At 36.5% G+C, this 23,864-nt stretch overlaps 1 long non-coding RNA gene across 1 annotated transcript in view; it reads left to right on the top strand.

The window, feature by feature from the left end:
* Positions 1-1,054: 1,054 nt before the first annotated feature.
* LOC135739151 (uncharacterized) overlaps positions 1,055-23,864 on the top strand; it is a 35,341-nt gene continuing 12,531 nt past the window's right edge. The window contains exon 1 of the long non-coding RNA XR_010528840.1: positions 1,055-1,099. This is a non-coding gene — a long non-coding RNA (uncharacterized lncRNA). The remainder of the gene's footprint in view (positions 1,100-23,864) is intronic.

Genomic DNA, 23,864 nt, shown 5'->3' with positions numbered 1-23,864 from the left:
AATTGAACAATAGCAGGTTTTCAGAGTTCAGCCACTTTTAGCAACTTTCATATGGCTTTGTTTAAGTGATGTGTAAACACATTTTAGAGTAATGCAAATCAGGTTTGTAGAATAAAGTTATTCTTTAGACTAATTTGTGCAAGATAAAGGCTTTGACTTAGACTTCTGCAAACATTTGGAAAGATTGTGAAAGCATTGAAGATGATTTGTCTCACGAGTGGCTGCACCTAAAGACACAAGACCGTTCCTGCTTTTCTAGACTCCTGTAGGAAACAAACAAACAGATGGAGTGAATGTAAACTCAAAGGGTTTCCTGGAGAGGTCTTATCCCAGTCCCAGTCCCGATTTAATTTAAAAACACCTTGTACTGACATATCTTAACATAAATCAGACATTGTTTTGTCTCTAGACGCACACCAGTATTTTTTGTTTGTAAAAGGTTTTGTCCTTTTTCACATAACCATGAGTCGAAACAACTCTGCATATTTTTGTGTATGGGTATTAAACATTGTCTGTGGCTACCTATATATTGTTTAACTGTATTCTGCATGGTGCAAATATGGTGAAACAACCAAGCAGTCTGTAGGATTACAATGAATCAAAATACGTACTGTATTATATTTTTTAAACTTCTGCTTCCGACATTTAAATGAAAATTGTGCAAGCATTTAGTAGTAGACTTTTCTTGTTACGGTAAGACAAGCGTAACATATGCTGAGCTGGATAAAGACCTTATGCTACTTGCAAATGTAATGAAAAATGAATATTTGCATGATAAAAACAGATACTGGGTGCTATTCACAACGCATGGGAGCATAATTATCCGAGATGTAATATTGCCCCGTATTTTCGCATGCTGTAAATGGAGATTTTTTTCATTAATATTTTCCAATATCCATCCATTCATTAATTTTGTGTGGAGCTTCCCATTTCTGTTCTATTATTTTGAATTCTGCATTAGATTAAACTACTGTTTCCAATAATTACATTTCACGAACTCCCACTACGGTGAAGATACGCGTCTCAGCCTGCAGTCGTCTGAATACAAGTGGGTGGAAGATTCATCAGGTTTGCTCCTGAACAGTCAGAGCGGCAGCAGGTATGTGTTTATTGACTTTTTCTGCTGTTACATGACCTCAGCTTCTTATTGTTTAATTTGACGGGATCATTTATTATTTTAAGCTGGAAGGTCAGCTGCTTTATTTCATGGCATTCACACAATGTGGCTGATGGAAATTACAGAAAGAGTTTGCTGAAGGCCAGACGTTTTAAAGTGCTGAAGGTGGTCATGTTCATGTTTCTAGCTTAATGTGTATCCACGAGCGGTGAAGGAATTTGTTAGCTTGAGATAAGCATGTGCTGAACTGATCTATTTAAGAATAACAAAATTCTCTTTTTCTTTCGCATTCCCCACCAAATCATAACAGTCTTGTCACGGCCAAATTTGACATGCTTTTACACAAATCCAGACACGCATTGCTCAATTCAGGCCACAATAACACACATTTATCTCTAGAAAACGAACCAAAATCCCACAGCCATGTCTAATCATTTGACTAAACTAGTGACAGTATACAAAACAGAGACTGGAAAGCCAATGGCAAACCTTTTCTTCCACAAATCAGTCAACAGTTGCTCTGGCACTTAGGGTTTGGTGCTTTGCGTCATGTGGATGAAGAAACAAACAGTAGCTCAAAAGCTGGAGGTGCCACAACTGCTGTATATTTGTTTAAAATACAAAAATATTCTTGCGATGATAACACAATTCCTATGTTACGAGCTCAAAGTTTGTGGGTTTGATTCCCAGGAAACACACTACTTGAATGCATTTGCTTTGGATAAAAGTGTGCCAAATGTGTAAATGTAATAATATGGATATGTTTTCTATTGGAGAGGAAATGCGTGTTGTTGATTATTTACAAAGTTCTTTGAATACGTGGTTATATGAAATTATCTTTCATAATGTAAATAACACAAGACTTTAAAGTGGATTTCAAGGACTTATATATTTTGCTTCTATTGTAAGCTATTTTCACATTTCACAAGCATATACTTCCTCTGTTTTTTGCTTTGTATTAACATGTGCTCAGTATTGAATTGCACTCTGTACAGTTAGCTAAAAAAACACACAATAATGATCAGAGAATTAGTACTTAACAAGCGCTCTGTGTTTAACATACAGGATTTCTCTTTTTCTTTGTCCTGGAGCTGTAGAAAGTTCTGTTAAGATAGATGCACCCCTTTTCAGGAACGTCAGAGCCAAAATCAAATGTACTTTCTCCTGTCAAAATGATTGATTTTACACCAAAACACCACTCTGTAAGCTGTGCCTGTTTCTTACCTTCAAAAAAACAAGATATTGCAGTCGGTGTTCAGAATTGTTTTTCAACCAAAGCGGTAACCTATCCCACCTATAATTTCCTTTTTTAAAGCCAAAAGTCTATTTAAAGCCAAAACACATACATTTGTTACTAGAGGACTATTCAATTAAGGGCAACACAAAATTAGGCATTGAAGACCAAAAATATTTTTTTAAATAATAATTTGTTTTGAATTTTTTTTTTTTTTTTGTTAGTTTAGTTTAGTACTCAACTTGTGATAATGTGCATTATAATCTCTGTGTTTCTTAGTCAAATAATGAACATTTCATTAGATCACAATGTCTTTACTCATAGGGGTGGTTTCCCAGACAGGGCTTAAGTCTAGTCCGTGCCTAAATGCTTGTCTGAGCTGTCCTAACTGAAAACAGCTTGTACTAACATATCTTAAAATATATCAATGTCATTGTTATGTCTCAGCCAGTAATATACACCAGTAATGTTTTTTTTTTGTAAGGTCTGCTTGTAAAAACTACTTATATGTCCTAATATATCTAAGGCCTAGTCATGGCTTAATCTAAACCCTGTCCGAAAATTTGCCCCTTAAATGTGTCAAAGAAATGGTGTAGACATCATGCCTGTAACTTCACAGTCAGTGTTATGTTGAGATTGTACTGTTTTCCATGGACGTGGCATGGAGTCAATCAGTATGTGGCACTGAGAGCCCAGGTTGGTCTGCATTCTTGGTTCTGGCATATCGCATCTTCCTCTTCACAATACCCTATATATCAGTGGTCACCAATCCTGGTCCTGGAGGGCCGGTGTCTCTGCAGAGTTTAGCTCCAACCCTAATCATACACACCTGAAACAGCTAATTATGGTGTTTCAGGTGTGTTTGATTAGGGTTGGAGCTAAACTCTGCAGAGACACCGGCCCTCCAGGACCAGGATTGGTGACCACTGCCATAGATTTTCTATGGGGTTAAGGTCAGGCGAGTTTGCTGGCCCATTAAGAACAGGGATGGTCCTTGAACGAGGTACTGGTAGCTTTAGCACTGTGTGCGGGTGCCAAGTCCTGTTGGAAAATGAAATCTGCATCTCCTTAAAGTCATTCAGCAGCAGGAAGCATGAAGTGCTCCAAAACATCCTGGTATAGGGCTGCGTTGAGCTTGGACCTCACAAAAAACCTCTCTTTCTCTAGACTCTGGGACCCTGATTTTCAATGGAAATGCTAAATTTACTTTCATCAGAGAACATAACTTTGGACCACTCAGCAGCATTCCAGTCCTTTTTGAAGGCAAAACGCTTTTGACGCTGTCTGTTGTTCAAGAGTGAAACCCATGTTTTGCTTACGTCTGTGCGTAGTGGTTATTGAAGCACTGACTCCAGCTGCAGTCTACTCTTTGTGAATCTCCCCCACATTTTTTAATGCATTTTGTTTCCTCTCCAGGGTGCAGTTATCCATATTGCTTGTACACTTTTTACTACCACATCTTTTCCTTCCCTTCGCCTTTCTATTATTGTGCTTGGACACAGAGCTCTTTGAACGGCCAGCCTCCTTTTGTGTCTTGCCCTCCTTGTGCAAGGTGTAAATGGTTGTCATTTGGACAACTGTCAATTCTGCAGTCTTCCCCATGATTGTGTAGCCTACAAATCTAGACTAAGAGACCATTTAAATGCCTTTGCAGGTGTTTTCAATTAATTAGATGATTAGAGTTTGGCACCAGATGTCTTCAAAATTGAACATTTTCACGATATTCTACTTTTCTGAGATACTGAATTTGGTATTAGTGAAATAAATCAACTTTTTGACGATATTCTAATTATATGACCAGCACCTGTATATTTCACCATATATTTGTAAATTCTAACACGTCATTTTTGAAAGCCTGACTTATTATAGGTAAAATAAGCTTAGGGTTTGTAGTGTATTTTTGAAGTCTTTGACTTTATTCGCATTCTGGTGCATTGTAATTTCACACAGAATAGAATGCGAACTGACAGCTTTCACAAACACGCACTCTCATACACGCTGAGTTTGACAGTTAATAATGCAGCATTGTGAGCTGGTGGCAAAATATCTGTTTAGTATACAGAGCACAATGCGCAGTTAAGCCTATGCTATTAGGAACCAATCAGATTGCGAGAACTCTTCATTAAACCCCATTCTGCCCACTATTGTCTAATGACATATCGATGAAAGCATTCAGTGATGGCAGATCCGACACTAAACACTTCTTTCTGTCCAGCGATTTAGCTGTCACTTCATGCACCAATTTAATGTGTTAAAGGACATAATGTGACAGGCCAGCCATTGTTATTATCATAGCCGGAGAAAAATCTGTGTTGTTTTTAGTCATCCATTTTGCATGAATAAGATTGTTCTCAGGTTTTTTTCATCTTCAAGGATCCAGTCTGTTCTGATTAATATTTGATTGTGTACAAATGGATCAACAACGTCTCATCCCACTAACTTTCATCTCGAAATTTGAAAATGTATCTGTCAATGAATTATTAATTTTGGCCCTTGAGTCATTTCCTGTTCGTTTAGATAAAAGACTCTATGAGAATAAACTCAAACTACAGCGTGCCGTCATGTTTGCGTCAGCTTTAAATCCGCTTTAATTTAAAGTTTTAAATGAAGACTGTCCAGGCTAATTCATTATAATAATTAAAAGGACTCTGAGATAAGGACCATGAAGACAAAGCGTGTATAGACGGCCAAACTCACAAAAATGATTGGATTCAAGGCAAAAGGGTATAATTGACATGCTGATAGTTTCAGGGTCAGTGAATATTTATATGAAAACAATATAATATGACTTCTTGTTATCAACACAGCTAAGGCATGGCTTCATTGTACCTTTTCCAAATATGCCTGCCAGTACAGACATGCTGTATCTTGCGTCTAAATATAAGATGATCATTAATTCACCTGACTGAAGTGTCTGCTAGTCTGAAGTGTCTGCTAGTCTTTACTAGCCTGTCTATTATAACATGGCAAGTTCAAAACAACACTAATGGCCTGTGGGATGCTGCTGAAAGATATGGGTTGTAGGAGTCACTTATGCAGACATGCACACACACCTCTGTCCTTCAGACTTCTACATTCTTTGCTAAATGAAATAGTGACATGACAGCACCCTGGAGGGCCATATCAGGGTCAAGAGAGGTCATGCTGGGACCTTTGAAGGAAATCCTGTTCAAGGCAACAAATGAGAAACACAAAACATATCTCACGGTGATGTCAGGAAGACAAGCTTCAAGAGGGTAACAAGCAATTTCAAGTTACATCATCAAGGCTCATTCTACTTTTTGTCTAAACCTTATCTAGGTTTTCAATTTAGATACATTTGTGCATTTAGCAGACACTTTTATCCAAAGCAATAAAGCAAGTCATCTTAACAAAGTTGTGTTTGTATTCTGTCTAATTTACTAAAATAAAGCAAAATTAAAACACCCTTTCAAATAAACTTTATTTAGAATAGAACTTAGAGAATAATAATGCTTTACAAAATGGTTTGTTCCAGTCCTTGATTCTGATTGGACAATAGCTGTGTTTTTTTTTACAATATGAAAACTGCTGCATCCAAAGCACAGCACCATTAGCAAGGTAAACATGTGACACATGATTTTTCCACCGGAATTAAGACTTTTAGTGATTATATTCAGGGTGCGATTTGCCGGGGGGGGGGGGATGCGTGGGATATCCCCCTTTCTTGTCAATGTATCCCTGCCTCTATCCCCTGCGCTTAATTATTTTTATCCCCCCCTCAAAGTGATCAGTGCTACTACACTAGTTGCAAGACGGATCACAAAACTTATCACGGATCCGTGGTTTGATTAAAGTAAATTTTGTTTCAAAATGCGCTACTTTGGCTGGCTCTGATACAGCTGCTGCGCACCACTGTGCAGACTTGCTCCATGTCCCACCCACTGCGCTATCTGATTGGTTACAGACCCGTTTACACCTCACGAGCAGTTTTATAAAAAATAATAATATTATAATGGATTTTTGTTAGGTCGGACAATGATTACCAAATTTCTCTCTCATATTGCTCTTCATAACCACTGAAAACAGTCAAAAAAGTTAAAACTAGTGGTGGGTACAAAATGACTCATGACGAAATATGGTGGGTACCCACCGTCTCCGAAATCGACGCCTATGAAAACATCCCCCCTCTGTTTTTTTCACAAAAAAACACCCTGATTTTTTTCGCACCCTGATTATATTCATGAAAGTTACATTGATACATATTTTTTGGTTTAAAATTTGTATTGTGTGGTAACTGTTTTATAAAAGCATTGAGTTACACTAGGCTAGTGCTTTTGCTTTATCTTTATTAATAACAAAACTCTTCAGGCATGACTTATTTCATGATACAGCACAGGCTTTCATACATTATTTCTTAAATATAGGCAGGGCGCGATTTGCTGGGGGGATTATCCCCCCTCTGGTCTTTATATCCCTGCTTCTGATGAATTATTTTTTATCCCCGTTCGGGACAAAATGTATCCCACCATGATTAATGTTCATCAAATGCACTAAAATAAAGATAATTTAATATAAGTAAAAATGTTGCCAGGCAATAGTGCAAACAACAGTAAAATCAGAAATAGAGTTTTACTGTCAGCGCTTTCGACAGCACGTCTATGTCATGATGCTTTTTTTAAACCCATGCCCTGACTTTCCAAATTCCAACACCAATAGTCTATTTCAGCATGAAAACAGACAAATAATATTATAACCTTTAGTATATAGACAGAATTTTATAGAATTATTTGTCTATTAACCAATATTTCTAGTCTAGGTGATACACTGCAAAAAATGATTTTCAAGAAAAAAAAATCTTAGTATTTTTGTCTTGTTTTCAGTAAAAGTATCTAAAAATTCTTCAATTAAGATGCTTTTTTTGATGAGCAAAACAACCCAAGAAAATAAGTCTAGTTTTTAGACCAAAAATGTCAAATTTAAGTGATTTTGTGCATAAAACAAGCAAAAAAATCTGCCAATGGGGTAAGCAAAAAAAAATTATGAATTTTTTTCTTAAACACTAAATTCAAAACAATTTGCTTACCCCATTGGCAGATTTTTTGTTTGTTTTATGCACAGAATCACTAAAATTTTTGGATATTTTTACTGAAAACAAGACAAAAATACTAAGATTTTTTTTCTTGAAAATATTTTTTTTGCAGTGTACAACAAACTTTTTTTTTGCAGTGTTGTAACGTTTGCACTCCTGTCACTTTCCACTTACCAGTGGTTCAAATCTCGCTCAGTGTGGGATTTCTATATATATATTGTATTTCAACAGTTAAAAAAATCAACATAAGACCATGGTTCATAGCTTATTTTCATAAATAAAATATTTGAAAAACATCCCCGTCTGATTTTTTCAAAAATCGCACCCTGCATATAGGCTATACACAAAATATTAATTATTAAAGATACAGAAAATAAGAGCATGTGTTCCTCCAAAAACAATGCCATGGGTTGTCGGTGCAAGCAGCTTATTACCACCTATTATAGCATGTCCTACATTGGACATGCTACATTGAGGCGCCGTGTAGCTGATATAAAATAATCACAATGTGTTGTCATGAAATGACATTTGCTGTTGCTTCCAAGCATGCCATGTACTGTAATGTGTAATGTGTGAACTTTTTACATGGTCCCTCACAACACTCACCCTTTTTCCAATATTTAATTTGTTAAATTTACATTAATGTATAAGATGCTTGTATACATGCGACAGTGCATTCAAGATATACATTTTATCAGTCATCAGACTTATGGTTTTTACACTGTTAGCATAATGCATTGCCATCTGAGCTACAGGAATCACAGAATATTGCACAGATTAAACTTCGTAATGCCTTAAGGAAAATGTTAACTTAGTAAGCACTCCTATATGCCATATTTGAGGGAAGTGACAAACAGCCTCTACTATACTAAAGGATGGAAGATCTGTTTAAAATGAAATAACCTCATAGTGAAGAAAACAATAAGTTTACCATCTCAGGTCTCGGTCAAACAACCTTCATTGCGTGTTACAAATCAATGTTCAAAAATCATCATATATATCATACATTCCTAAAGACATAACTGGATATTTGTAGACAGAAACATATATTTTCTTCTGATGAGATGCCTATGGGAATCCCCTCCAATATCTCACTTACATCCACACTTTAAACATCCGAGTTGTTTATAGCAGGTGAGCGTGTCATATTAGTGGTGGATTTGATTTATGAAGCTGATGAGTGTGTGTGTGTGCAAGTGACTATAAAATTAGATCAGCTCATTATATAAACAACAACCCATTCACTAATCAAATATCATCTGCATTTGTTTATAATATACTTTTTAGCAGCAAAAAGGTCCCCAGTTCTATAGGTCTCAGTCTTTCTCAATTACTGAAAGGCTTAGAGGAAATGACTAGTTTGATCAAATCAGCATCATGCGGATAAAGGGTGCGACTGATTTTCTCTCACACGGAGAGCAGAACGGTTTCTCTTTCCCAGACCTGGACGCATTTGTGCTGGTCTCACTGGATACCTTCATTTATCATGAGCGGCCCGCAAGAAACGAAGGGCAGGCAGTCAGAACGTATCTGTTCAAATTTAATACCACAATGACAATACATTTGATTAGCGTGACATTGATTAAACTCCACTCCCCTCACATATCCATGACTTTGCAGAAGTAGGGACAGTCGATTCAGCACATTACACATCTCCGGTGAGGCTCGCAGGGAATTTCAGGACTAAATTTGTAATCCCCGTTAGTCAGATGTTTCTGGAACGCTATGCAAGACTGACCCTGATCTGAAACAGCTAACGGTTTCCTCAGTTCGCTAGGAGCTGCCCCGAAAGCTTGTCAGGGTTTTTTTGGGGGGGCTCCTTCTCAGTGACCCAACCTGTGTCATATAAACACATCCCTGTCGATTGGTCATCCGTATAATCACAGCATGCCCGGTCTGAACTCAGTTTGGCCCGAAGACATCACCGAGCTTCCTCCCTCATTGGATCCAATCCATCATGCCTCCGAGTTTTCTGACCTGCAGCTTGGGTTTGCCGTTTCATAAACACAACTGGACTTTGTTAAGAACTGGCTGCTGCAACCAGCTCACCATGAAACCTGAGGAAGGGAAATTTACCACAAGCAGAATTCCAGCAGCTGGGGACATTTAATTCCTATTTATGTTTTGCCAATTTTCTAAATTCTTGGGATGCATCCAGTGGGATCACTCATCTAAAATTTATCATTACTCATAATCTTTTTCAAGCCCTGATTGGTTTGAAATGTAAGGGTTTAGATCTGCTGAGAGGATCAGGAGGGTTTGAGTCTTGGACACACGGAAATTTGGCACAAAGACGTTTGTTCCTCTGTTTCTTCCACTGGCCCAAGTCGAAAGTGCCATCGCAATTATGATTAATGTATGCCTGACAAACTAAGCAACTACTGGAACTTTAAGCAGGTTTTCTTCGATTTAAGACAGAGTGGCGAGGGACAGCAAGAATTAATGACCTGCAGTTTTGGACATTATTTGTTTGTGAAAATCTTTAAATTGACTATGAATTTCGTTCGATTTGAAAACAGAGATAAAATAAATGAGATTGGAGTTAGGTATCAGATTATTATCACAATAGCTTGAAACCTATTCAATACCAGGTTTATGTCTTACAATGAGAGGATGAACCTTAATATTGAATCCCTGCACTTTAACACAAAAGATAATCCAAATCCTTATATCACAAATATATCATTTGAAACCATATGGCTGAATGATCTCATATTTATCCCAGCTTCAGTCTTACATACAGGTGTTGGTTAATTTTCATATTTTAACCTTGTAGATGTCTTAACTCCAGGGTGACTACCCAAGAATGACACAATATATACTGTAAACAAGTGAAAAAAAATATTAAACATATGCTTAAAACAATGCCCCCCAAAAGATAATCAAATAAAAATATATAGGACACTTAGAATGCTTAAAGAAGACTTTAAAATGTCTAAATGTCATTTCAAAGATGCATATTAAACTAAGATTTCTCTACAAACATGTAAGTCCTAAGAAGCAGCTTAATTTTTATCAGCATTTATCCCAATTACTCAAAATAATTGATATGTGGATTAATGGAAAATATTCCTTATCACAGGCATCCTAGCAGAGTTTAACTGTAATTTAACTATAAACATAATCTTAAAAGACTGACTACCAAAAAGTTTCCAAAAACATAAAATTTTTAACAATATGGGGTGGTTTTCCAGACGAAGTTTAGATTCATCTAGGAATAGACAGTTAGGACATTTACAAGTTTTTACAAACATACCTTAAAAACATTAATGACGTGCATTTTGAGACAAAACAATGCTACTAATTATGTTAAGATACATCAGTGCAAGATGTTTTTAAATTAAGGCAGCTCAAACATGCATTTTAGTCTGGGACTAGACTAAAGCCCAGAATACACTGCAGGATTTTTGCACTCCTATAAAATTATTACCTTATCACATTGTGCGACATGCATCGTTTAAACTTGGGTACGGCAAGCATGTAGACTGTACGATGATGACACGGAGGCTTTGACGGCTTCTTCACACGTTATCACAGCGTCACCAGCATGCGCTAGTGGTAAACAAATACCAGTAAACAGGTCGTAGCAGCAAACACACTGTTACAAAAGTATCGTAGCTTATCTTGGACGCAAGACCGGGAAAACGGCAGTCTTTGAATCTCTCTCACAAGAGCCACGATCACAGAAATCGTGACAATTGTTTCACGATGGTTATCTTTCGTCTGGGACGGCCAAAAATGGTGTAGTGTTTCCTGGGCTTAAGGGCCAGATTTACTAACAGCTTGCACCAGCGCAAACCATTATTTTGTCTTTAAATAACAACTGTCAGGATTTACTAAAGAAATCTAGGATTTTCCCTTTCAGATGCTAAATTTTTGGGAGGAGATTATTTAAATGATTCACGCAAAGCGATTCACTAATATTTGTGCATGTGTTAACTGGTATTTGCGACATTATTTAACGCCGAAAAAAGCATGTCTTAAATTCTTTTTGCTTGAAATGGCTGCAATTATTGCTAAAAAGAGCCATCACAGAGAGCAGAGAACGCGTGATACAAGGCAGAGGATTGTTTAACCATAACCATTTATTTGGAATACCAGAGAACATATAATTCAAAAATATTGTTTGCCAAGCCATTTAATTTTGTATTTGCTGAAATAAATAAAATAGGAGTCACTAGGAGAAGTCACACAATATCAGATGTTTCAAATCTTCTTATAAACCTTAATTTTTTTCCTCCAGTTCTTTGCAGTGTACGTTGGCTTCATTAGCTGGGATTACACACCCCGAATTTTCCTCTGCGATGTCCGTGGTACTGAACTCAAGATTATCTCTGCTTCTTTGTGACCCTGAACTAATTTGCGCTGCTCTTAGTAGATTGTGTTGGTCATTATGGAAATTAGCTTTTGCGCTTTTTTAGTAAATAACCCGCAGATATTACCACTCCCATTTGCGCTTTTTTGAAATTGCTAATTTGCCCGGTTTAGTAAATCTGGCCCTTAAGCTCTGTCTGGGAAAGCGCCCCTTTATCTAAGGTTTTTAAGAGAAAATTTTACAAACCTCCTTTTACAAACCTCCTTGGCTAATTTGTATTAATTTGTATGACCTACATTTTTGTATGATTTGTTTCCACCCCATGACAGGGATTAGGGGTGGGGTTTCATTGTTGTTGTTTTTTTTATTCATACGAATTAGCTAACATTCTTGAAAAATACCTGAGATCAGGCTGGAAATGCTTTGTTTGTATGTGAGTGATAGCATTCACTAATACAACCTGACATTATTAAATTTAAATTACCTTTAAACTGTCAGTAAACAACACCATATACTGTACGAACGTTTTACAGCAAGTGCCCTTATTTCTTCCCAATTCAACACATTCCTAAATCCTCTTAGAATCCACAATCCCAGCTCCTAGGGCGCTCTATACACAGATCTGCTGCCTGGCTCATTTAAAACACATTTAGAGGTTTCTGTGCTCTGGCATCCTGCGGTAGAGACCCAGCCCTCTGTGTCACCTGCTGTAGGGCAGCTTTTAACACTGCAGCATCTGTGTACAGTGGCCTCCTGCCTTACAGCCCTGCAGGCCCACCGGCTGATGGATGCTGTGTGTGTGTTAATGAAGAGGCCAGCATTGCAGGGCTAGAGGGGAGTACTGGAGCTACAGCTGGAGGACTGTAAGGCTGATGGGAGAGAGCCGAGGTCAGTCCAGCACAGGTGACCATTGTCACAGCCAGCATGTGGAAAACATTGCTTGTTCTTTGGCATCAGTAACTCCACACTGTCCTTGTAGTAGAGTTGTTTTTTTTGTTTTTTTAAAAAAACACATGGCAGGATTTGTTGACTTGTTGAATCTTTATTTATGTATGTTCTACTGAAACACAATAGCATATTAATATATTTACATTCATACATTTATCTTAAAGAAATAGTTAACCTAAAAATGAAATTTCTTTATCTGACCTTCTTCTGAGGTATTTTAAATATTATTCTGTTACTTCTTAGCTTTGTAACATTGGCGACCAGTATTCTTTTTTCGAGGGCGCTCGATGCAAAGTTCGTTGCAACATGTATGTGGCCTGTCATGTGTGTGGTTCCTTTTATCAAAATATGTGTTTTGCGTGTCAAGAGATCATGTGTGCATCACCTGTTTTGTCAAAATAAGTGACTGCTGCAGATGCGTCTAAAGGGTTTATGATAAAAGAGACGCTCGCGTTTGCAAGATACTCGCATAATCTCATGCGCAATCACAGTTTACTGTTAAGTGAGTGCATGGATTAAAGTTTTCCGTCGCTAGACGGATTTCCGTCAATTGCAAAATTATTAAATTCACTTTTCATAAAGAACACATATTTTGGAAAAGGGAACCACACACATGACACTCCGAACACTTATTTTGAATTAGCGCCCCTCGGATGAGCAGTCACGAGCCGCCGCTGCTTTGTAATGCTGTCAAATTGTAAGCAAGTTTTTAAAGAGGCCAAAAGCACATCCATCCATTAAATAAAGTAATCTGTAGAACTCCAGTGGGTTAATACATTTGTTCTAAAGTGACACAATATGATTTTATTTAATGATAATAATAAATAAAGAACTACATTCAATATGGCGCCAAGTCATGTCAATTTTTAAACAAATTGGTTATTTTATGTCACATGCCAAAACAGACATATTACGACTAGTACTGTATATAACAACAATAGACACTTAAGAACCAATGAGACTAAAACTTTAACATACCACCATTTGGCAGTGTATTGATTGTAGTTCTTCACTTACATCAATATGCAATAAGATAAAATATGAAATCATTATATAAATCCATTCTCAGCCTAGAGAGCATCTGATTGGACAAAAACCTGTGTAGTGCAGTATGAGGCATCAATATTTGTTCAATCTAACAAATTTAACTTAGAGGAGACGACTAACATACAGATAACATAAAAAAATATATTTCTGGTGTAAATATATAATTATTAGTTATTATTAGCCATCTCCTCTACTCCTTTCTGTCTCTTTTGACAGGTCTCTAGAATTTTTAATTTTTTTTAACTTTGTGCACTTCTCATATTATTTCCTCCTTAACCTGTGAGAAAGGTGGTTGATTGAGCTGGCAGGGGCCTCTTTTGATTTTCACATCATTTGGGCCTCTCCAAATCTGCTTGCGAGATCATTTGCAAATAATTACCATCAGCAGATTTATTTCTCTCATGCACAGGTTTTTAATTAAATAACATAGTGAAATTAATTAAGATTACATCCCTTAGCCATGCTGAATCAAATTACTGCATCTTCCCAAGCGTGCGTGTCCTGGAAGCACAATATTCCTTAAAACAGAGGGGTCACGGAGAGGTTTCCGTTTTTTCACCCTGAATCAGGCAGATTTGCAGTGCCCATTGCGTGGGTACGCGTGTAGTGTGTCTGCCAGGTCACTCATGTTGTGCTGGTCATCATTTGCTTTTTAATCTTGCATGAATGATAACATGGCATGAACAAGTTCAAATGCGTTTGCCCCTGAAGTGTAAGAGATGAACAGAGTAGAGTAACGATTTATTGATTCAGTAAGGTCAACACGAGTGTGGTAAAGATGTGTGATTGAAGTATAATATAAATATGTTATATAAACTCAACATGAAAAAGCTTTCATAATAAATATGAAAAAGTAGATTATACAAGAATTTTTGTAAGTATGTGATGAATTTCAAAGACGTTTCATCATGATATTGCATTCTCGCACCCCAATCACTGGAGATTGTAAAACGTAATAACCTTTAAGTATAATAGTATGCTGAATAGAGGCTTATCAGACAGATTGTGGCACAGAGAGTCTTCAGAGACATGATTAATAAACATTGGGTCTGGTTTTTGTTCATTAATATGCTTGCCTCTGATGAAGGAGCAAATGAACTGTATATAAGCTGAACTTTTAAGTTGAGAGTGTGTGTAAGAGAGAAAGAGAGAGAGAGAGAGAGAGAGAGAGAGAGAGAGAGAGAGAGAGAAAGAGAGAGAGAGAGAGAGAGAGAGAGAGAGAGAGAGAGAGAGAGAGAGAGAGGGAGAGTTTGGCATTGGCAGCTTTGTGCTCAGTGATCAGCCTGTCTGTTAGTTTCAGATGGCTGCTTACACTTCATCTTTCATCACTGTGATCTCCATCTAGAGACGAACCTCGCTCCTCACGATTGCCACCATGTTGGCTCCCAGCCCCTCCCGTGAGCCTCCGCTGTTTCAACGTCCTGATTCTGGCAACACTACATGAATATGCATTCACCTTCATCACCAAGAAAGCCCTTCCCTCCCTCCACAGCGTCTCCTCGGCTCTTCATCTTAATGTGCACTGTGAGGCCTGCCTGTAACCGCTGGCCCTCGCCTGCAGATGAAGCAGTGAAGCGAGAGAGTCTATAGACGCCTAAAGAATGATTTCCCAGGTGGTCGGAGGCTTCACGTGGACACCTCGGGATTGTAGTGAAGCAATCGCTCAAATGTTGCTCAAATGTCGATTTATGAAATGTCGCTGATGTTGGCTTATCACATATTCTATTCTTTTTGTTATACCGGAGGGGCTGGAATGAGGAATATGACATAGTCATAAGAATCAATTGTTCTGCATTCAGCCTCAATTTAAAACCTGCAATGTCATCTGTCTTTAAAGACCCACTGAAGTGAACTGAAATGCGCAGCTTTGTTTGACGTGCTGACATATTTTCCACTAATACAGGAAGATATATATATATATATATATATATATATATATATACATTTTAAGTGGCTCCTCTCATTTTTTAAATAGCCAATAGAATTAAGTTTACCTCATGGCCTGAATCTTATGCACTGTAAAAATTTTTGGATTTTTTATTTTTATCTTGACTAGTGATGAGTTTTTGTAACTTATACAATATAGTTCAAATAAATTTTATAAGTTGTAGCAACTTATCTCTTGTCAATATAACTAATATTAATATTAATATTAATATTAATATTAATATTGAGAAGCTGAAGTGCAGAATGATGATATAAAAAAACGTTGATCCATAATGGCAAAAGTGAGAGACTTTAAGTTTTTAATACATACAGTATATTTTCTAAATGCAAATTTTATTAATGTTTTGGAGCAGACTAGTTTATAAATATCCTTAAGGCTAACATATTCATATTAAAAGCCAACAAACTTCAAATTTGTTTCACGGGGACTAAAAGAGAATCAAACCAGATTGTGTAATTCATTGGGGCAAAACTCTTTTGCTAGGAACAAAACTAATATTTTGATGAATGTCTCAGCTGTTTTTGCTTATGCAAAGAAAGTAAGTGGGGTCTAAAAGTGCCAAGCTCCAAAAGGACATAAAAGTAAAATAAAAATAAGCTTTCATTTTTAAAAACTACTATTAATTAAAAGCAGCATTTAAAATGTTTGTAAAATGATGTGACTTGTTATAATAAAATGTAATTGTTTCTATGTTTATATAAAATAATAACGTTTATATTAGCACCAGGGCCTTGCACAGACCTTTTTAGGGGCATGAGCTGAAACTTAAACTTCTCCAAATAAATAGCATAATAATCATCTAAAAAGCTTTATATTTTTAATTATTGAAAAAAAATACTATTAATAAATTAAAAATAAAATTTCTCTTGTCTGATTTGCTCTTGTGTACTCCCTCTTATTTAATTGTGTAATATATACATTTTCATTTTTCTCTCTGCTTTGCATAAAGTAAATATATAAAGAACAATATTTTTTAGCTATTCTGTTTGGTTTTATTTTTAATAGAAATTTAATAGAGAACATTTTTTGGAGAGCAAGCAGAAAATTTAGGGCACACCTTAAATCAGCCTGCAATTATTAATTTTTTTCCCAAAATAACTGCATTACAGAAAAGAATGACCTTCATTCTCATCTATAATGTTTTTGGTGTTAATGTAGGCTAGAAGTTCTCCCGTTCTCGCCCAATTCCATCTATGGATAATCCGTTCCTGCTCAAATTCGTAAAATATGAGTCGTTATAGACATACTAGAGTTTCTTTTGTAAAGAGACGCTGTACTCAAACAAGACAATTTGACTGACAGTTTGAGCGGATCCAAAAAGATTTTGTCAAAAGTCTTTTTTAATACATTTAATTGGCTTAATATAGACAAACAGACAGACATAAAGGGTGACCAATAGCATTGATTTATTGAAAAAAAAATTTTAATTAATTAAATTAATGCACTGTAAGCTGCTTTGGATGAAAGCTTCTGCTGAATCCATAAATATAATCAAAAGTATACAGTAAATGTTGTTTCATAAACTTGTATTCCAGAAACTGTGTTAACTTAACTGGATCATGGACTTTCAAAACAATGTAGAGGGAAGACGTTGCCTTGTCACCACATGCCACTGATGCAATAACACAGTCTCACCCCATTTCGTCAATATTTGACGACACTTGACCATTCGTCATATGTTGACGTGAAGGGTATACCTTTCGCGTCATTTTTTGACGAACTGGGGACTTCAATACTATTACGTCCGTTGCATTCTCTTTCCTATTTTATTACCATTTGCGCGTCGGTTTAGGGTTAGATTACGCAAAATTAAACAGTGTACGCGAAATTAAACAGTGTACGCGAAATTAAACAGTTGTCACCTGGCGTTGGGGTTAGAAACAGTTGTCACCTGGCGTTGGGGTTAGAGTTAGGTTTGGGTAGGGATGTCATTATGTAAATCTAACCCTAAACCGACGCGCAAATGGTAATAAAATAGGAAAGAGAATGCAACGGACGTAATAGTATTGAAGTCCCCAGTTCGTCAAAAAATGACGCGAAAGGTATACCCTTCACGTCAACATATGACGAATGGTCAAGTGTCGTCAAATATTGACGAAATGGGGTGAGATGCAATGCCTCTGCTATTCCAGTGCTAGCAGTTGCAGGTATACAGCTATAAACGGTTTTACCTGGAATGATTTTATTTTCAGAGGCAGATGCTTTTGAGGCTGGCTGTATGCACAAGAATTTTTTTTATTTTTATTAAATACTCGTACTTTCAGTACAACATTTACGTTGAAAAAGCTTACATTTTTAAGTGTTACCAATTAAAGAAATTTTAAAGTGAATAAATTCAAGTTGACAAAACTACATTTTTTACCAGTTGCAGTAATTTAAGTAGATCGTACTTTCCCTTTTTACAGCACTCAAAGTTCCTCTTGACTTGCAGTATAGATACTTACTGCTTTAAAGTAAAGAGGAACAGATACAGTATTGAATGTTGTGTATTATTTCCCAGAGGAAAATCTTATTGCTCCTATTTTTCATAGCTGTTTATGAGATTTAAGTTTCCAGTTATATTGCATTTGCAGAATAATTTTGTCTCATCTCTTTAAATTGCCTAAGAGAAAAACATAATTGTTGGCATACAAATAAATGTTGATAGCGTAGCTCAGATAATTTAGATTTCATTTGTGATGTTTTTCTCTTTCCTATAGTTTTCTATAGTAAACACTGAAAGTTTCTGACCCTGTCGCACTTTTGGATGTGTTATAACTGAAGATGACATGTCTAGTTCCTTCCCATGAGCTTCTCGATGATGGCTCTTTTGATCCTAGTCGTTTTCATTGTATCCAGGGTTCACTGACCACATGTTCTCACATACTTGTGTGAGTATGAGACTCAAGGGAGCAATTACAGTCAGTGAGAGATATGGATTACAGTACAATTGCTTTTTTACCACACCAGAGAGTCTGACACATAGCCACTTTACTCTGACTATCAAGACTGAGGGCTGTAACTGGATGATGTTGTGCAAAATATATACAACCCAATGTGTTTTTGTTACTGCATTTAGAGGGCACATCTGTTTCCCGTGTGCAAATAATTGCTGATGATTTTCGCATTAAAGCCATTCGTCATTCTAATCTGAAATAAGAACCGATCTGGTCTGCTCAGTCTGTTATAGAGGACTGGAATGGATTTGTTTCAGCGGCTTTCTCAGTTAAGATGAATTCCAACTCACCTCTATTGGATTTTACTGTAAAGCGGTGATTTCATCCGTGCTGAAAAGTCCAATGATCTGCCTTTTTTGGGCACTGCCTTAATCAAGGCAAGGTTACCTCTGAGACAACAAATATTGCAATTTGATAGTCCTTCAAACAGTCATGGTTCCTCTGCCCCAGGGTAGTTAACCCATAGACCTGCATGTGAATTATTTAAAGCTAAATTCATGCAATGTGACCCAGAGCTTAGCCTGCCCTCATATAAAGAAAGAAAGAAAAAAAAGAAAGAAAGAAAGAAAGAAAGAAAGAAAGACTGCACTATAGAGACCTTGGCAAAAGGTAACTGTATTCCATTAGACAACCCCTGACAGACAAAAAACAACTTGAGAAAGAAATTACAAAAGGTCAAATCCTTCACTGGAATTGCTTTTAATTGCAGGGAATTGAATTGCTTTCCTGACATGGAATGCTGGGGCAGTTTTTAATCTAAATATTCTTCATTAAAAGTTCATGAAATAAATGGCAGCTTATTTGGACAAATGAAAATAAAACATATTTAAACCTATATAATGGTGGAAAATGTGATTCTGCTGTAATTTCTTTAAATGTGTGGCAGCCTGAGGAGATGGGATCCCACAGCAGAGTTTGGGTTTCTCCTATGGTTACTCGCTCACCCATCCCAAGAAGTTTTTCCTTGCCCCTGTCGCCTTTGGCTGCTCACTGGAGGTTTGTGCGGCACTTCTGCTTTGAATGATTATTTATTGTGCAAAGCATTTAATAACACATTTGAGACTTGTGACATCAGCTGAAATTGCTATTTGTATCAAGATTGCTGTAAGATATAGTATTTATTAATGGATAAGAGTTAGATGTCTTCAAACACACATAAAACACACACAATGATATAATAGAAAAATAATAAAATAAGACTTATCTAAGACTCATATTTTTATTAGTGTTGCTTTACAGTATAGGATATATATAACTTAATCTATTTCATCTTTCACTCATAGCATAAACCTTTTAGTAAAAATTGTTTTAGTTGAGTTTTAGTGATAAAATTATCCATAATGATAAAATATTAAGCCTAAAGGAGGTCACATACCAGACAAGAAGCACAGCAGAGCATTGCGTTGCGTGTAGGACAACACGCAGATACGAGATGCTAGTGTTGTAGTTAAGACTACCTAAATCGAGACCAAGTCATGACCAATACCAAGACAGGCCGAGACCGAAACAAGACCAAGACTTTAAAGGGTCAAGACCAAGTCAAGACCAAGACCAAAACAGGCCGGGACCAAGTCCAGACTAAGACCATTGCAAGTCACTGCATTAAAACACTTATGATAAAATGTGGAATATGGATATGATTAGGCACTTCTTGTCTGTGTGTGTGTATGTGTGTGTGTGTATGCCATCAGAGAAGTTGATAAAATAATCAAAGGCATTGCAGATATGTTGGAATTTATCTTTGTCTATAAGCAAATAAAAGTGAACAAACACTAAAGAGCTGAAATCAAATTAACCATTTATTCTGAACTGTCTTTCCATGGCTTGCCATCCACTTAACACAATGCCGGTGTTTTTAGTAATAAAATTAGAAAAATTGTCATTAGGAGAAACTTAAACAATGCTTAAACAATGCTAACATCATATGCCAAACCTGAATAAACTGCATAAAATTGATGATAAAAAATAAATTTTTGATGTGCCATCAGTTGTCGGTCTTGAAATAAAATTCAGAGTCCTCTTTGTCTGAGACCAAGACGAGACCGAGTAAAAATGTGGTCGATTCCAAGATGAGACCAAGACCTTTAAAAAGTGGTCTTGAGACCCACAACACTACGAGATGCTACTTCCAGATGCAAAATATGTGTTAGCAGCCTTAACTATTTGGGACATATTATGTTATTTAATGTTAAACTATGTGAGTAGCAGGGATTTGGGCTGCGTCCAGAGTCACAGTGGACAGCCACCATCAAGCACCGCCAGTGTGTGTACACTCACAGAAAATAATGTGTTCGATTTTTAGATACATGCTTAGATGAGTGCTTCTCGTCCAGTGTGCGACGTCCCTAAGGGTACTGTACATAACATGACAACTGTGTACTAAAAACTCAAAAATTTATAATTTGACTTTTTGAAGTTTTGCATACAAATGACAACATTGTGAAAAATATCCTGTTCACATATCAACAAAACGAATAAGCTGTATTATCAGACAGACTCCACGGCAGGTCGTGTTATAGTCAGGAAAAAAATATTAATTTATTTGTGTCTATGGCACAAAATTCAGATCTTGAGCATGAATGTTTTTTTTTTCCGTGTCATTCAAACAAATTTCTTTGAATAGTTTTTCGTGTCCGTGGCACACTTTCATTTTCGTTTCATTTGATGTATTGTTTTTTCATTGTTTTTCCTATTTAGTTACTGTTGTCGCTTGGGGTTAGAATCACTTTCTGTTACATTTTTAGACATCCTAACCCAAACCCCAACTCAAACCCCAACTCCAGGCGAGACTAGTTTTAAAAGTGAAAGAAAAACATGTAGAAACCAATACATAAAAGTACATCCTTACCCAAACCCCAAATCTAACCCCAAGTGACAATGATTTAAAAATAGAAAAAAAAAGAGAGAAAACTACATAAAATTACACAAAAAAGAAAGTAGTGCCAGGGACATAAAAACGATTTATAGAAATTCGTGCTCAAGGCACAAAAAAAACAGAATTCTGTGCTATGGACACAAATAAATGAATCAAATTTTTTATGACTATAACACAACTTTCCGTGAGATCATGTTGGTATTATACATGCCAGGCCAGTAGATGGTAATGTCACATGATGTCTGAAGCGTTTGCAGGCACATGATGTCACACATTTTACAAGTTTGCGTCATTGCAGTTTACACCCAGACGATAACAATATAATTTTTTATACAGTTTTAAACTTTTCAGTAAAAAAAAAAAACTGTCATGCAAACACCATTTAAGTGTCTCACTTTACCTGTTTCCCCCTGCAGCCACGTGAGTGTAATATTTTGATTTAACTTTGCCCGAACAGCTCAGTCAGTTTATATAATGCGTTTTTCTTCGTGAGAATCATCTGGAGTCCTCCTCTGATCAAGTCAAGCCTTTGTTAATCTTGTCTGCCGAGGTGTTGATTTGTTTACCACCGGAATTCCTGCCGACAACATGTCACTTCTCTCGCAACAATCAGACAAGGGCAAGCCGGAGAAAACAATCTTTAATGGCTTTCCTGGAAAGGGTCCGACTGTAAATTGCATTTAAATAATTTCTACTGAAATCACATATTAGCATCTTAGCTTACTTCAATCATCCGTGCTTTCTCTGGTTACTGTCTGGTAAAGTACTTTCGCCTAGTGCTCAATGCTCCAAAAATAAGAATTTTATCAGTTTTGTTGGTGTTGAGTCAGAATCTTTGAATTAGAGATGCATTTGATAGTCGAGAGACGACGTAAATTGGAGGCCAGCGCAACATTCCAGTTTCTCGTCCGTTGAAATTTAGACCTCTAAAAACATTTTTGACTGAGCTCCAAAAAACGTATTAAAGGAAAGGAGAGTCGCTCGCGGCAACTGCCCTTAAGTCATGAGTCAATCAATCAAGCATTTTTTCTTGGTTCAGATTTATATCAGAAGCATCCATTTTAGGGACATTTGATGAAAGGTCAATGCACTTTCTTGTACGGGGTTCAGATACTAATGTTAGCAAGATGCATTGCAATTTAATGTAATAAAATTGACCTAGCCTGCTGTAAATTGTACAAGTTTATGTGCTGATTTATGTTCCTTTAACAAGCACCCTGTGTAATGTAACTGTATTGAAATCATGTCTTTTATTTTGACATCGCAAGTCTTTTGTAATTTAAAAGATGCTCCTTGGTGCATCCAGGGGCGTCAGTTTGTGTTGAAAAGTGGTGGGGACAAAAAAATCCGATGAAAAAACATTACAGCAGGATGGGAAAAATATTGAATAACGGCGCATCAAAAATGGGCATAGTGTAGGCCGGTCAACAACACAAAAATACTCAGCATAAAACCATCAACAATGTCAACTGCACATGTAACAGTCCCTGCAACACCAGCTCAACCAAACAGTGCCAAAGCACCATATTGTAGATAACAGCAGCACGTTAAGTCAATGATTACAATGAAATTCACACAACGCAACATATGTGACCACAAAACTAGTCATACACTGCAAAAATTATTTTCAAGAAAAAATGTTCTTTGTATTTTTGCCTTGTTTTCAGTAAAAATATCTAAAAACTCTTAAATTAAGATGCCTTTCCTAATGAGCAAAATTACCTAAGAAAATAAGTCTAGTTTTTAGACAAAAAATACCAAATTTAAGTGATTTTATGCATAAAACAATCAAAAAAAAATCTGCCAATGGGGTAAGCAAAAAAATCTTTTTTCTTAAACACTAAATTTGGGAAAAATTCAAGAAACAATTGCTTACCCCATTGGCAGATTTTTTTTGCTTGTTTAATGCACAAAATCACTTAAATTTGATATTTTTGGTCTAAAAACTAGATTTTTGCACATCAAGAAAAAGCATCCTAATTTAAGAATTTTTTGATATTTTACTAAGAAATTTTTTCTTGAAAATCTGAATTTCTTACTTAGTATTTTGTCTTGTTTTCGGTAGAAATATCTAAAAATTCTTAAATCAAGATGCATTTTCTTGATGAGCAAAATGACATAAGAAAATAAGTCTAGTTCCCTTTCAGTCGGTCACTACGACGTCACGTCGTGACCGACGAATTGGGAACTCGCTTAGAGAGACCAATCTGCTTCGTATACTACTAAAACGCCAATGAACTTGGCATTGAGATATTTGCATAATGCTGGCGCCGCCCCGCCAGGTGCCTTTATAAGCAGCAGGTGCAAATAGGGAAATTAGCTTTTTCGCTTCGAAAGCCGGCTTTATCTGCTACTGAGAAGCTACTTTACTCTGTTGGGATTTGATTGCTGAAG

Source organism: Paramisgurnus dabryanus, chromosome 12 (assembly GCF_030506205.2).
Source record: "Paramisgurnus dabryanus chromosome 12, PD_genome_1.1, whole genome shotgun sequence".
NCBI lineage: Eukaryota > Metazoa > Chordata > Actinopteri > Cypriniformes > Cobitidae > Paramisgurnus > Paramisgurnus dabryanus.
The sequence above is the reverse complement of the archived record's forward strand: the minus strand, read 5'-3'. Positions and strand labels throughout refer to the sequence as shown.